Below are 15,817 nucleotides of genomic sequence, written 5' to 3' on the forward strand. Positions count from 1 at the left end.
ATTTTGATCTGTGGCATTCTGTTTCAGTGCAAGTGTTATATTATTAATAGTGAGAATTTTATAGGCATTCAGTTGAGGGCTTCAGCCCAGCCGCTGTTGCGTTGGTAATACCAAGGAGGACTACAAGTCCCGTAAGTCCCATATGTAGTCAGTTCTGAAATGATGTTGCTTTTTGTGGTTAATTAACAATTTCTTTGTGGATTTTGATGTGTGCTTGGGGTTATTGTCTTTGCTGGAAGATCCACTTGAGGCCAAGTCAATCAAGAGGCAACCAGGTTTTTGGCTAAAATGTCCTGGTACTGGGTAAAGTTCACGATGCAGTTGGACCAGTGAAAGCAAAATAGCCCCATAACATCAAAGATCCACCACCATATTTTACAGTAGGTATGTGTTTGTTTTCTGCTTATGCATTTCATCACCAAACCCACCACAAAGCTTATTTTTCCTGTCATCGGTTCCAATCCAAGTGCCAATGCCATTTAGCAAACTCAGACCCCCTGAATGAGACATGAGTCCCCCTAAATGCAACAAAGTCAAACTTTGGGGGGTCTCTAAATAATGAATGCTAATTTAACCATTCTCCTATTTGTTAAAATGTAACTTGTACTGCGACAGTGGTAAATATTAAAATAAATGCTTATTCCAAATTAAATGAACACCCCCACCTCTGTCATGGTTTAAACCATTTTTTCCCCATGTGGCTGCACCCGTGACAGTCCCGTATCTCAGCCCCTTTTCTGGTGTCCCAACTTTTCTTTTTACAAAAAAGGTCCTTCTGTCAGCAAGACAAGTCAATTAATTCAGGGTGCAAGAGTGAAGACCCAATGACAATTGCTGAATGTCATTACACTTTTTGTTTGACAGTAAGATTGGTTGTGTTCACTCCAAATTAAAAGATGCTGGTTCAAATCCCCGAGCCAGCAAGGTGGAAGAATCTGCCGTTCTGCCCTTGACAAGGCAGTTAACTCCCAACAATAATTTCTCCCCAGGTGCCGATGACGTGGATGTCAATTAAGGAATCCCTCCCACATCTCTCTGATTCAGAGGGATTGGGTTAAATGTGGAAGACACATTTCGGTTGAATGCATTTAGTTGTGCAACTGACTAGGTATCCTGCAAATGTAGGAGGTACTTTGACGAAAATTGAGAGCCCCCTGAATGTCACGGTATAGTTCGCACTCTGCCAGCACACCAGTGTTGAGCTTGGCGTCAATAAGGGTGCATAAGCAGAAAAGAACCCCATACCTGCTGTAAAATATGGTGGTGGATCTTTGATGTTTTGAGGCTATTTTGTCTCCACTGGTCCTGGGGCCCATGTTTGGTCAACGGCATCATGAACTTTACCCAGTACCAGGACATTTTAGCTAAAAACCTGGTTGCCTCTGCCAGGAGGCTGACACTTGATCTTCCAGCAACACAATAACCCCAAGGACACAACAAAATCCACAAAGAAATTGTTAATTGACCACAAAATCTTAATTGTGCAATGGCCATCTTAGTCTCCGGACTTGAACACCATTGAAAACTCGTGGTTTTAACTGAACATGGACTATAAGTGGATATCAATGACCTGGAACGATTCTGTATGGAAGAATGGTTCCAATGTGTTCTCCATTTTTTTTAAAGGTTCAGTGCCGTTATCCTTGCAAGGTGAGGTATTGAAAGGTACTGTAAACATGGGTGACAATCATTTTGATCCTATCTTTTTGAGAGAAAAAAGTATTATTTGTTAAACATCATCTCTTTATCTGAGCAATTTTATTAGTATAAAATAAAAATGTGGGCATACAAAATACAGTAGCTCAGTATTTGTATAATTTATTTTATGCAGTCTTTTTTTGTTAATCTTTATTAAGGGTGCCAATCATTTTGTCCCCCCCCCCCCAGTTTTATGATTGGAATGAGATACAAAACGAGCTCCGGTGTGCTTTAGGACCATGCAGATACCTCCAAGCGGTCGGGTATGCAGTTTATCAGTGTTTATCAGACTGGATAAAATAACTTCTAAATCCAAAGTTGTGCCTCTCTTTAACTTCACTCTGTATATCAATACACAGTAATTACATTAATCTATGCTACATGTGAGACTTGACTAAAATGAGAGCATTCCATCATGTGAGATAAGGGACTACTGGAGAAATGTTGGCTATTCTGAGGGTAGCCTGCTTTGGACTACGTAAAATAACGTTTTATGTATGCATTATTTTCTTTCTTAGACTTTGGGCAATGTTGTGTGCTTGTCAGGCACATGCAGTAAGGCTTTCATCTGTTAGAGTTTCACAGATTTTATTGATTGAGTTTATTGATTATTTCTAATTATGTTTTTCTTTTCTCATTTGTAGTTATATTAACAGTTTAAAAGAGGATTAAAACATTGAATTCAGACCAAAAAAAAGACTATTGATCTTAACTATTGATGAAACCATATAGAAAGCCACAACTTCGTGATGAAACGTGTGATTGATAGACTAGTACATTAGTTGATGACAGCTTAATGTGAGACAGTCATTCTCTCCAGTTGTCTCCTCCATGAATAACATGTTGCTATTGTTCTATAGGCCTATTTAATTTATACATTTTTAAAACGACTTTTTGACATACGTTTTATACAGTATTCATCTTCAATCGTGATAATGTTGGATTAGTAAACGCTCCTTCTATCTGACGGACCAAATACTTTCATTCTATCGACCCTCCCTCACACACTGCCTATTATTGAGATGGGCGGGAGGCGCTTTTTTTCAACTCAACAGGTAGCTGCATCCCAACCGACAACAACATAGACAATTGGTATGAAATACAGTATATTGAAAGAATTGAGTCAATTTTGATACAGGGATCCGGTATGTTTTTGTCATTTCAAAATTGTACAAGATTCAATATAACTTCGAGGTCGCGCCATACTGTTCCTTGTTTTTTCGATGTAGTAACTGATCAAGTCTCTTGAGTTTTGTTTTGTAATTATTCATATGGCATGTGTGTTGAATTTCAAACGGAATATACTCTACAAACATTAATTGTTAAGTTAGTAGGCAGTCTTGACACCATTTCAGATGTCTATTGTAGTATATTATTTGTATCCTATTATTTATATTATTATCATTATAATTACTACACGATTTATACAATAGAAAATCTAAGAAAACAAAGGTGTATTCAATGACATGTTCACACTTACACCTGGAATGCTATTTCAAGCCATGTTTTCCCTTGTGATGGTCTGATTCGTTTAAGGTGAGCGTTGATTTGTAATTATATGCCTTTTCGATAGCTTTTCGTTTGTGCTTTCAATCGAACTGTTGATGAGAAATTTGAAGAATTGTTCTATCGTTCCAAAACACAAGTTAACAATTTTATAACACAATAATTAACGATGACTCAAAAAAGATTTTCTGTGACAGCTTCTAATAAATTGAATACATTTAAAATACAAAGGGATTTAACCAGTTCACAACAGTTAATTATTAAATTTGCCGTGAAAGTAAGCTAACATAATTGCAGTCAGCAGGCATGCCTCTTGTCATGTTTGATAAGAGATGGGCTACTTCGATATGCTGAAGAAATCATAGTTTGGCTTTAGCCAGCATATGTAACAATGTAGCCTATATGTGCTTGTATTATATATGTTTGATTTTATATTGTTTGCTAGACTATTGCATTTAAAATGTTTACTTCGCTGCAGTAGCCTGCATTCAGTATAAAAAAAACATCTTCGTTTGAAAATAAAGTTCAGTATTCTATGATGATTTGATCATTTCCCTTACAGGCCTGTTAACGGATTACTGTTTAATGAAGGATAATACAACATAAAAATAATGTTCATGGTGGGTTATGTTTTGAGTTGAGGAAAAACATTATACATTTTAACAATTTTAGTTCATTTATGTGCACATGCAATGCGTTATCTCAGCGTGTCCACTTGGTGGGGGTAGCTACGAGCAGAACAATCTTGGTGGGTGACACGTCTAGGACCACCTCTTAATCGATCATTCTTCTGAACACAGAACTGTTTATGTTCTTAAAGATCTTCTGTAGCAATTGATTAATGATTGGAATATCGGGCAGATTTGCTGATATTGCTAGATGACAATGACAAACAAGCAATAGATTAAGGGTTAATGAAGTAGCAAACAAAATCACATGCACTAAAATTCCAAATCAAAACTATTTGTGATTTTCAAATAAATATTTAAGCCATTCGTGTTTTGAGCAAGGCAAGTTCATAATTGATTGAAAGTGGCGATTGCAATTAGACTACCGAAAACTTGGAGATATTGAAAAAAATAACTGAACACCGTTTATTTATTTTCATATTCGTTCAGGGAATAACTCAGTATCCTCTTCAGTTTTTTTTTTTTGTTCCTGTTGGCGCTTTTCTCGTCGGAAATAACTTTGCCCTCTTCTTTCTCTCCTTTCCCTCGCTCTCCCTCTTTCTCTCTCTCTCTCTCTCGCTCCATTTTGAGCATTGACTGAAACAACAGAAACTATCGTATCAGAGAACGACACATGAAACATTTCTGAACAAGTCAATGGTAAGAATTACTAAGATTTTCAATAAGTATATTTTTTAACGTTTTTATTTACTTCGGTTTTGACATAAGCCTTTGACATAATATGAACAAACCTAGTAATTTCTACCTTGTCCTTCTACCTAAAATATCATATAACAATGTTTTGATCACTGACTAATATCTCTCATAGGGAATACAATAACCTCAAATTATGTTTTGATATATATCAATTGTGTAAGAATATATTTGGTGAATAGTAATAAGTCTAACATGATTCTTTTGAGTACAATTCGATTACAAAATACATCCCTTAATGTTACTAAAAACGTGTGTAGTAACTGTTCATCTGCCAAAGTTGTCTTTGTTTCTGTAATGAACAGAATTATGAAGTATCATTCATAAGTCTTTGTTTTTCTGTATCGTTGTTATAAACATGGATCAAAATGACTGAAATGGTTATAGAGTTTTAACAGTTTTTCCTGTCATGAAATTGAGGTTGAATTAAACTTATTCACAAATATTTAGTTGTAAATCTTTTAAAGCATGAAACTTTACCTTCATAATGTTGTTGTTGTTACTGTTGTTCAACTTCTGTCTGAATTTACTGTAAACTTCTTGGACTTATTTTCCTAAATATGTGCCTTGCAAAATATATATAATTTTATGTTTTAGTTCCACAAATGCTGTATCAAGTAAGACACACTTTTGAATAATGTTGTTTATACACCCACGCCTGTTTCAGGCTTATTGAAGAACAGGAATGTAAAACCCTTTTAGCCATAACTACTCTGTAACATTACAAGTTTGCTTCCAGACTTTAAATCTGATGTTTAAATGCTTTTTAGACAAGCATCCTCACTTCCAGTTTGATTTGACATTCAATTTGGAGAAAAAAATGCCATGTACTTAATCTGGCCACATTCTCACTTAACACTGTAATTCTCTAAATGGGTAGAAACATAAGTCACCATGGAAATTTAAACTGCACGATTTTTTTTGCCGAAAGCACACTACCATGTATTCTTATTACATTCATGTAGCCAACCTTCACATTAGGAAGTGTGTAGTACCACACAACCTCAGAGGTAAGAGTGACTGACAACCAGAGGGAAAACACAAACAAGAAACAACACTTAACAAACAGCACCCTGACCCATTGATATCCTATACAAGCCTCTGAAAAGGTAGCACACTTTAGGACTCTAACGAGTCCTACTGTTCCCTGAGATAAGTCAATCTGGAATAGGATGGGGTTCCTCAATCAAACAGATGGTGTAATATAGCTGCAGATGCATACCAAATGGCACCTTATTCCCTTTATAGTGCACTACTTTTGGCCAGGACCCATATGGCTCTGGTCAAAAATAGTGCATTATGTGGGAATATTTGGGACATAGCCAAAGACTGACGCCCACTGAGAATGATAAACATCATCATTACCTTACGCAGATTGAACCAATTCACAGACATAAACCTGATGTGTATAGTCAAGCATTGTCTAAACTACCTTTGGAATCCTTACATACTATAGTAGTATGTATCTGTTGTAGATGACAGCGTATATGAATATCCAGGGTCACAATGCCAGTAAGACAGTATGAATTAAGTTTTCTTTATATCTTAGGATATTTTGGCTGTGTAGGCTATGCTAGCACGCAAACACTCCCTCTCCAGTCAGTCAACCTCTACTGGTATCATAAAGAGCCATCACTGTGATGGTACATATGGCACATTCTCATTGGATGTTTCATGTATCTTCTCCAAAGGTGGAAACGATAAATACAAGATGATGTGTTCTGTGACAATATTGGATAGATGCTGAACCAATATGTTCTCCCCTCAGGTGTTCCGCCTAAATCGCAGACATTACTTTACATTCTAAAATGTAATACCATGTTTGCAGTATGTCACTTCCCTTCCGGCTCTTGATTGTGTCTTGCATGTCAACATGGTGTCCCTCTTGGCTATTTACAATAACGCTTCACTGTGTTTACTACATGTCTCTTCTTCTAGGTATCAATCTCTTGTTACGATTATGCCACGAAAACAAGTGTAGTGTAGAACACACTCTCAAGACAAACTGACAAACCGTTTTGGGCGGCCGTCCGGTACTGCCTCTTAGGTAGAGCAGCAGCAGCGTAGCCTCGTGTCCTTGTTGGCATGCAGTCTCATCTTCATTGAGAAAATTGCATTTGAATTCTCTTTGAGCTGTGGTTTTTTTCTCAACTAATTTGATCAATGATCAGTAGACGGTTCATCAACTGCAGCTGTTTTTTGTGGAAATACATGACAGATATTGTTATTACTACTATTACTTTACTGGAATTGCTTCTAACTAAACTATCTTCATCACATCTTCTTTCCATTTATTTTCATTAACTAACTAGTAAAGATATCTTGATAGAAAATGACTCAAGTAAAAGTGAAAGTCACCCAGTAAAATAGTACTTGAGTAAAAGTATAAACAATCTGGGTTTTAAATGTACTTAAGTACAGTGGTGGAAAAAGTACTCAATAGTCATACTTGAGAAGGTGTAAAAAAGTAAATGCTTATATTAAGCCAGCCAGATTGCAAAATGTTCTTGTTTTTTTTCTATTAACGGACAGCCAGGGACACACATTCCAACACTCAGACATGTCCAGTAAGTCCGCCAGATCAGAGGCAGTAGGAATGACATGTTATGTTGATAGGTGTGTCAATTGGACCATATTGCTGTCCTGCCAGAGCATTTGTAATGAGTACTTTAGGGTGTCAGGGAATATGTATGGGAGTATAAAGTACATATTTTCTTTAGGAATGTAGTCGAGTACAAGTAAAATATAAATAGTAAAGTAAAGTACAGATACCCCAAAAAACTACTTAAGTAGTACTTTAAAGTATTTTTACTTAAGTACTTTACACCACTGATGTTATGTTATGTGAGCCCAAAGGTTTATGCTGTAGCTTATGAAGCTACATTTTTATTAAATGTAACAAGAAAAAGAGAGGACATCTTGGTAAATATAGTATCACCAACATCATTGAATCATTGAATAGAAACATAATTGAAAATAAACATTCTTACTCATGTACCATGCAGCCATTATACCAGTGTAAGAGTGGGAACTCGGTAAGACCTTGTACGATTGCTGAACTCCATACAACCTTTCTCGTTGCTGACCCACTGCGTATGTTTCATGCAGCTTAGGTTTTAGTTTCCTACTTAGATGTCTGTCTATCTCAGATATAAAATGGAGAATACAGAGAAATCAGAAAAGGGTCCATAGAAAGTGGTCGAGAGGACATCGCTTTGCAAGACAGATGGAGTGACAAGGATACAGTTAGTTCAAACTCAAAAGAAACTAGCTACCATGTTAGATCTATACAGTTGAACTTTCTTTCATCGCCTTTGGTCCATCAATGTTTTGCAAGCTGTTCTTTCCACCCACAAAGTACTCCTTACAAATATGTTGTATGTTAGGCAGTGTAACTTGGAAATGGGAGTCTCGCCCTTTTTTAAATCAACAATATTAAGTTTGTGTCACAGGGATTTCCATGGTATTTTGAGGGTATTCCACCTAAACATTCCATGGTATTTTGAGGGTATTCCACCTAAACATTCCATGGTATTTTGAGGGTATTCCACCTAAACATTCCATGGTATTTTTAGGATAGTACACCTAATCATTCCATGGTATTTTGACGATATAGCAGCCAACCTAACTAATGGCTCAATTTATAAATGCAGTTTGGTATTACATCACCAGTGTTTACTAGGTTTTTCCCATCATGCAAAAAAGTGGTGAGACACCATTCTTCTAGTTCTGCATTCCCGCCCAATTTAACCTCTGCTTATCCTAACCTCTTGACCTCCTACTTTACACCTCCCCCCAAAACATACATACACACAACCACCACTACCAGTGAAGAAGGGGAGTTGAGCTGATTTGGTGAAAGTCAAAGTAGGAAGTGGGTGTTTTTTGTTTTGCACAGCACGTCCATAACTCTCCCATCTGCATAGCTTTTAACCCACAATGTAAACAGCAACCCACACAACACCCTTTAAACCCCATATATATATATATATAAAATAGTTATGCTTCATTGTTACATAGGTGCAGCTTGGGTATTCGAACCAGCTACCTTTCGGTTACTGGCCCAACCTTCTAACTGCTAGGCTACCTGCTGCTGTTACACAGACAGTCATGTTGCTGGTAGACCAGTGAAATAGCAGTGAAGAGGAATGAGGCTTTGGAACAATGGATGCCCTTATGATGTTCCATCAGGCATCACCTGACATAACTGTTTTTGTATGTAGAAAAACTTTTCATTGGGGTGCCAGAGTTAGTAATTGACCGTGCATAGCACTGATTGAACAGCATTCTCTGTTGTTACCTCTATTACAAAGTTATCGTCAGTGTCCCCCTCACTCATATAGCAGCAGAGAGATGGTTGAAAAGCAAAAAGAGGGGATTCTGTACAGCAAAAGCACTGGTACTCCTGTATCCTAGATGCCGTCTCCTGCCGTTGTGCACTTGAGCACGGCACTTACTCCCTTAACTACTCCAGGGGTGTTGTACTATGGCTGACCCTCTACTTTAACCTCGCCACCCTCTGTGTGTGTACGCTATAGGTGTCTTTCGGAGGGGTTGGGATAAAGTAGAACACACATCTTTTTGTTGAACATTCGTGGACAATGGACAATAAAATTATCTTGATTTGCAATATGTTGGCTGCACCATCCAAAGGGTCTTGAATGGCTGCATCACCGCTTGGTATGGCAACTGCTTGGCATCCCCAAAAAAAAGCAATGTTTGGTAAACATGAGGTATGTGAATGATGGTCATGCTAAGGCAAGCAAGTTATGGAGGGAATTAAGTGGATACAATTTTGTAGTTATTTAATTTGACGTTTTCCATTTAATTAACAGGTATTGCCCCCCCCCCCCCCCCCCCCCCAAATATTAGTGTGTTAAACTCTATTTTATACATTTTGTTTTGACATTTTTTAGTAATTAACTCTTAAAAGCTAAACGTCTAAAATCAAAACATTGAAACAAAATGCCATTGCACATCTCACTATTAATATCCTCACTATGATGAGGTTTTGATGTAAGGGGGGGGCAATCCAATGTTAGCCCCAACACACTTGCCTTAAATATTACTGGTTTATTAAAAGCTAATTACCATTTTTATCTCAAAACAAGTGGATTATTTATATTTAAGCTTCTAATTGTATGTATATATATAAAGTGTATAGATTAGATATATATATATAAAATATTCATAATTTAGATATAACTTTTTTCTAAATGATGAATATTAGATCAAATTACCTCCGAATTTCCAACAGACCCAACAAAAATTATTATAATAATTTTCCTCAGAATCGTTTTGTTAGAATGGCTTACATTTTTGGGATGAAACAGATAATATTTTTAGTTAAGCAACAGTAGTGGCAGCCAGGGAAAGTGAAAAATAGACAACAAAGTGGTTTCTGTGAGAATTATAGGGCTGGGGGCCTCTACCCCGGGGGGGTAGTTATCCCACGTTTACCCTACATATTACCTCAATTACCTCAACTACCTCCTACCCTTGCAAATTGACTCGGTACTCCTTGTATATAGTCTCGTTATTGTTATTTTATTGTTTGCAACTTGTTCTTTTTTTATTACTTTTTAACTCTGCGTCATTGGGAAAGCGCTCGTAAGTAAGCATTTCACTGTAATGTTGGCACACGTGAAACATAAAATTTGATTTGATGATGAAGTTATCAGAACCTCATTTGTTTCATTAAGTTATCAAACTTTTTAGCTGGTTTCAATGTATTCCATTACCAGTGTGTGTTTTACATACCAGTGATCCCATACATCTTAATTAGAGCTATCAGAAAAATGATACTGCAGCAACAGGAAATGTGAATTATTATGTTGATTATAATTTTTATAGAGGTTAATACATTTTTCTTAAGTGAAAATCAAGTCTGAAATTTCAGAGGAAATTAGACTTCAGAAGCCGTTTTTAACCTCAAATACACGACACATTTTAAATTGCCTGCATTGCAGGAAAGTTTTCCTGCAACAGATTGATCAAATTAAGATCCTACATCTGTACATACCAGTTCCCTATCATGCACAGTTGTGTGTGGGTCTCCATAATAACTGCATTTATCGTTTTAGTGAGTGCATAAGACATAAGCAAAAAAACATGACTTTGCAACCTTTCCATTTAGACCATTAAAAGTAGTTTGAGTTATTTATTTAGTTGTCCTCTGGGTTTTTTCTGCAATTTATATTAAGTATCTTGTGATTTGACCTAATGTAGCAACCTCCTGGGTTACAACTTCAATTCCCTAGTGACTAAGACTTCCACATTATACCAGACTGAATAACCCGTTAACATTAAGTTAACTCAGCAAAAAAAAAGACACGGCCCCTCACAGTCAACTGCATTTATTTTAAGCAAACTTAACATTAAATATTTGTAAGATTTAAGATTCAACAACTGAGACAGAAACTGAACAAGTTCCACAGACATGTGACTAACAGAAATTGAATAATGTGTCCCTGAACAAAGGTGGGGGGGTCAAAATCAAAAGTAACAGTCAGTATCTGGTGTGGCCACCAGCTGCATTAAGTACTGAAGTGCATCTCCTCATGGACTGCACCAGATTTGCCAGTTCTTGCTGTGAGATGTTACCCCACTCTTCCACCAAGGCACCTGCAAGTTCCCGGACGATTCTGGTGGGAATGGCCCTAGCCCTCACCCTCCAATCCAACAAGTCCCAGATGTGCTCTGGGATTGCGATCCGGGCTCTTCGCTGGCAATGGCAGAACACTGACATTCCTGTCTTGCAGGAAATCACACACAGAACGAGAAGTATGGCTGGTGGCATTGTCATGCTGGAGGGTCCTGTCAGGATGAGCCTGCAGGAAGGGTACCTCATGAGGGAGGAGGATGTCTTCCCAGTAACATACAGCATTGAGATTGCCTGCAATGACAACAAGCTCAGTCCGATGATGCTGTGACACACCGCCCCAGACCATGACGGACCCTCCACCTCCAAATCGATCCTGCTCCAGAGTACAGGCCTCGGTGTAACGATCTTTCCTTTGACGATAAACGCAAATCTGACAATCAGCTCTGGTGAGACAAAACCGCGACTCGTCAGTGAAGAGCACTTTTTGCCAATCCTGTCTGGTCCAGCGGCGGTGGGTTTGTGCCCATAGGCGACATTGTTGCCGGTGATGTCTGGTGAGGACTTGCCTTACAACAGGTCTAAAAGCCCTCAGTCCAGCCTCTCTCAGCCTATTGCGGACAGTCTGATCACTGATGGTGGGATTGTGCATTCCTGGTGTAACTCGGGCAGTTGTTGTTGCCATCCTGTACCTGTCCCGCAGGTGTGATGTTCGGATGTACCGATCCTGAGCAGGTGTTGTTACACGTGGTCTGCCACGTGTTTTTCAGAGTCAGTAGAAAGGCCTCTTTAGTGTCCTAAGTTTTCATAACCTTAATTGCCTACAATCTGTAAGCTGTTAGTGTCTTAATGACCGTTCCACAGGTGCATGTTCATTAATTGTTTATGGTTCATTGAACAAGCATGGGAAACAGTGTTTAAACCCTTTACAATGAAGATATGTGAAGTTATTTGGATTTTTACGAATAATCTTTAAAAGACAGGGTCCTGAAAAAAAGGACGTTTCTTTTTTCGCTGAGTTTATAAGAGTATAGGAACCACTGAACCAATTAAGCTTTGACCAGGCAGTTTGTTCTAGAATTTAAATTATTTTTGCACCCTACAAATTACATCAATGATACAACACCAAACATACGGGTTGACTCAATATTTAGTGACATCAATCATTTGTTTGTTTGAGTGACTGGTGCCATTGTTCATAGCTTTCAACATAAACAGTGCATGTACTAGGCTGTGGCAGTTCCTCCTTACATTAGTCTTTGTGAATCTTTTTTAATCTGGTGTGAAGTCCTCATTATCAACTCAATTATCCCAATGTGTTCATTATTCTATTGTTTTGTGCATTATTGTATGTATTGTAAGTGTTTGCCTATGTTGTTTTTCTAATGTTATGGTATGTTTTGGCCATATGCACTTTCAAAATATATGTTCCTTTTGTCTTTTACAGTTTTTTTTAAATCTTAAACTGACTTTCATTATGTGCATTTGTGTGTTTGTAAAACGTTTTTTAAAAGATAAATAGTGAAGATACAGTACCAATCAAAAGTTTGGACACCTACTCATTCAAGGGTTTTTCTTTCTTTTACGTTGAAACACACATGGAATCATGTAGTAACCAAAAAAGTGGTAAACAAATGAAAATATATTTTTGATTTTAGATTCTTCAAAGTAGCCATGAAGACAGCCTTGAAGACAGCTTCAAGGCTCTTGGCATTCTCTCAACCAGCTTCACCTGGAATGCTTTTTTATTAAAATAATAATAATTTTACCCCTTTTTCTCCCCAATTTTTGTGGTATCCAATTGTTGTAGTAGCTTGTCTCATTGCTACAACTCCCGTACGGGCTCGGGAGAGACGAAGGCTGAATGTCATGCGTCCTCCGATACACAACCCAACCAGCCGTACTGCTTCTTAACACAGCGCGCATCCAACCTGTAGCCAGCCGCACCAATGTGTCGGAGGCTACACCGTGCACCTGGCAACCTTGGCTAGCTCGCACTGCGCCCGGCCCGCCACAGGAGTTGCTGGTGCGCGATGAGACAAGGAGATCCCTCCCTCCCTAACCCGGACGACACTAGGCCAATTGTGCGTCGCCCCACGGACCTCCCGGTCGCGGCCGGTTACGACAGAGCCTGGGCGCGAATCCAGGGACTCTGATGGCACAGCTGGCGCTGCAGTACAGCGCCCTTAACCACTGCGCCACCCGGGAGGCCATCTTTTCCAACAGTCTTGAAGGAGTTCCCACATATGCTGAGCACTTGTTGGCTGCTTTTCCTTCACTATGTGGTCCAACTCATCCTAAACCATCTCATTTGGGTTGAGGTCGGGTAATTGTGGAGGCCAGGTCATCTGATGCACCACTCCATCACTCTCCTTCTTGGTCAAATTGCCTTTACACAGCCTGGAAGTGTGTTGGGTCATTGTCCTGTTGAAAAACAAATGATAGTCCCACTAAGCGCAAACCAGATGGGATGGCGTATTGCTGCAGAATGCTGTGGTAGCCATGATGGTTAAGTGTGCCTTGAATTCTAAATAAATCACTGACAGTGTCACCATTAAAGCACCCTCACACCATCACACCTCCTCCTTCATGCTTCACGGTGGGAACCACACATGCAGAAATCATCCGTTCACCTACTCATGGCGATTGGAACAAAAAATCTACAATTTGGATTCATCAGACCAAAGGACAGATTTCCACCAGTTTGCTTGTGTTTCTTGGCCCAAGCAAGTATCTTCTTCTTATTGGTGTTCTTTAGTAGTGGTTTCTTTGCAGCAATTCAACCATGAAGGCCTGATTCACACAGTCTCCTCTGAACAGTTGATGCTGAGATGTGTCTGTACATTTATTTGGGCTGCAATTTCTGAAGCTGGTAACACTAATGAACTTATCCTTTGCAGCAGAGGTAACTCTGGGTATTTCCTGTGGCGGTCCTCACAAGAGCCAATTTCATCATAGCGCTTGATGGTTTTTGCGACTGTACTTGAAGAAAGTTGTTTACATTTTCTGGATTGACTGACCATCATGTCTTAAAGTGGATGGGGCCACAGTGTCTCCTGACCCCTCCCATCTCAGCCTCCAGTATTTATGCTGCAGTAGTTTATGTGTCGGGGGGCTAGGGTCAGTCTGTTATATCTGGAGTATTTCTCCTGTCTTATCCGGTGTCCTGTGTGAATTTAAGTTTGCTCTCTTTAATTCTCTCTTTCTTTCTCTCTCTCAGAGGACCTGAGCCCTAGGACCATGCCTCAGGGACTACCTGGCATGATGACTACTTCTTGTCCCCAGTCCACCTGGCCGTGCTGCTGCTCCAGTTTCAACTGTTCTGCCTGCGGCTATGGAACCCTGACCTGTTCACTGTGATTACTATTATTTGACCATGCTGGTCATTTATGAACATTTGAACATCTTAGCCATGTTCTTTTATAATCTCCACCCGGCACAGCCAGAAGAGGACTGGCCACCCCTCATAGCCTGGTTCCTCTCTAGGTGTCTTCCTAGGTTTTGGTCTTTCTATGGAGTTTTTCCTAGCCACCGTGCTTCTACACCTGCATTGCAGTTTGGGGTTTTAGGCTGGGTTTCTGTACAGCACTTTGATATATCAGCTGATGTAAGAAGGGCTATATAAATACATTTGATTTGATTTAAAGTAATGATGGACTGTAGTTTGTCTTTGCTTATTTGAGCTGTTCTTGCCATAATATGGACTTGGTATTTTACCAAATAAGGCTATCTTCTGTATACCAACCCTACCTTTTCCAAACACACCTGATTGGTTCAAACACATTAAAAAGGAAAGAAATTCCACAAATCACATTTTAACAAGGCACACCTGTATTCCAGGTGACTACCTCATGAAGCTGATTGAGAGCATGCAAAGCTGTCATCAAGGCAAAGGGTAACTGCTTTGAAGAAATATATTTCGATTTGTTTAACACTTTTTTTGGTTACTACATGATTCCATATGTGTTTTTTCATAGTTGTGATGCCTTCGCTATTATTCTACAATGTAGACAATAGTCAAAATAAAGAAAAACCTTGAATGAGTAGGTGTGTCCAAACTTTTGACTGGTACTGTATATCATGTGGTTACATGGAATTTCAAGTTCTTGGTATAATAACTATGTAAGTACACAGTACCTATTCTTTAGGCTTACTAGTGGTTAATTTGAAACAGAACTTTGTCAGTTTCCTTTCAGTACAATTCGGCCATTGTTCTATCTGCACTAACTGTGTGACGCTGAAGAGGTATAGGCTAAAGATTCTGTTATTAATATTAAATAGATTATAGAGTAGATGCATCTAAGCGAAACTTAGTCTACTGTATGGTTTTGTCAAAATGTGTAATTCATTTTTTTTTTTAACTTTTAATTAGCCTAAAAATAATTTTGCGATTGGTTCTCAAGCCCACGTCTTCGTATAGCATTAATTATTGTGATATTATTGTCATTTTAATTTTAATTAATACATCACAAATCAAGCGTTCCATAACACATGTGTTATAACGTGAGCTGTTGCCATGTGTTATGCATAATGAAATTGTTTGGAAGATTTTGAGTTTTTAACCCTCCAATGTCTGTAGGCAAGGCATTTTACAACAAAGCGATACAGTATGCCTATATGCCACGTTGAA

The 15,817-nt window shown here is 38.6% G+C and overlaps 1 long non-coding RNA gene across 1 annotated transcript; it reads left to right on the forward strand.

Moving 5' to 3' along the window:
• The first annotated feature begins 4,401 nt into the window (after nt 1-4,401).
• Nucleotides 4,402-15,231, forward strand: LOC149979361 (uncharacterized). The gene is made up of 2 exons (XR_016485215.1): nt 4,402-4,532; nt 14,408-15,231. It is a non-coding gene; the product is annotated as an uncharacterized LOC149979361 (long non-coding RNA).
• The last annotated feature ends 586 nt before the right edge of the window (nt 15,232-15,817 follow it).

Source organism: Oncorhynchus mykiss, chromosome 12, assembly GCF_057628025.1.
Source record: "Oncorhynchus mykiss isolate SJ-2025 chromosome 12, ASM5762802v1, whole genome shotgun sequence".
NCBI classification, from domain to species: Eukaryota; Metazoa; Chordata; class Actinopteri; order Salmoniformes; family Salmonidae; genus Oncorhynchus; species Oncorhynchus mykiss.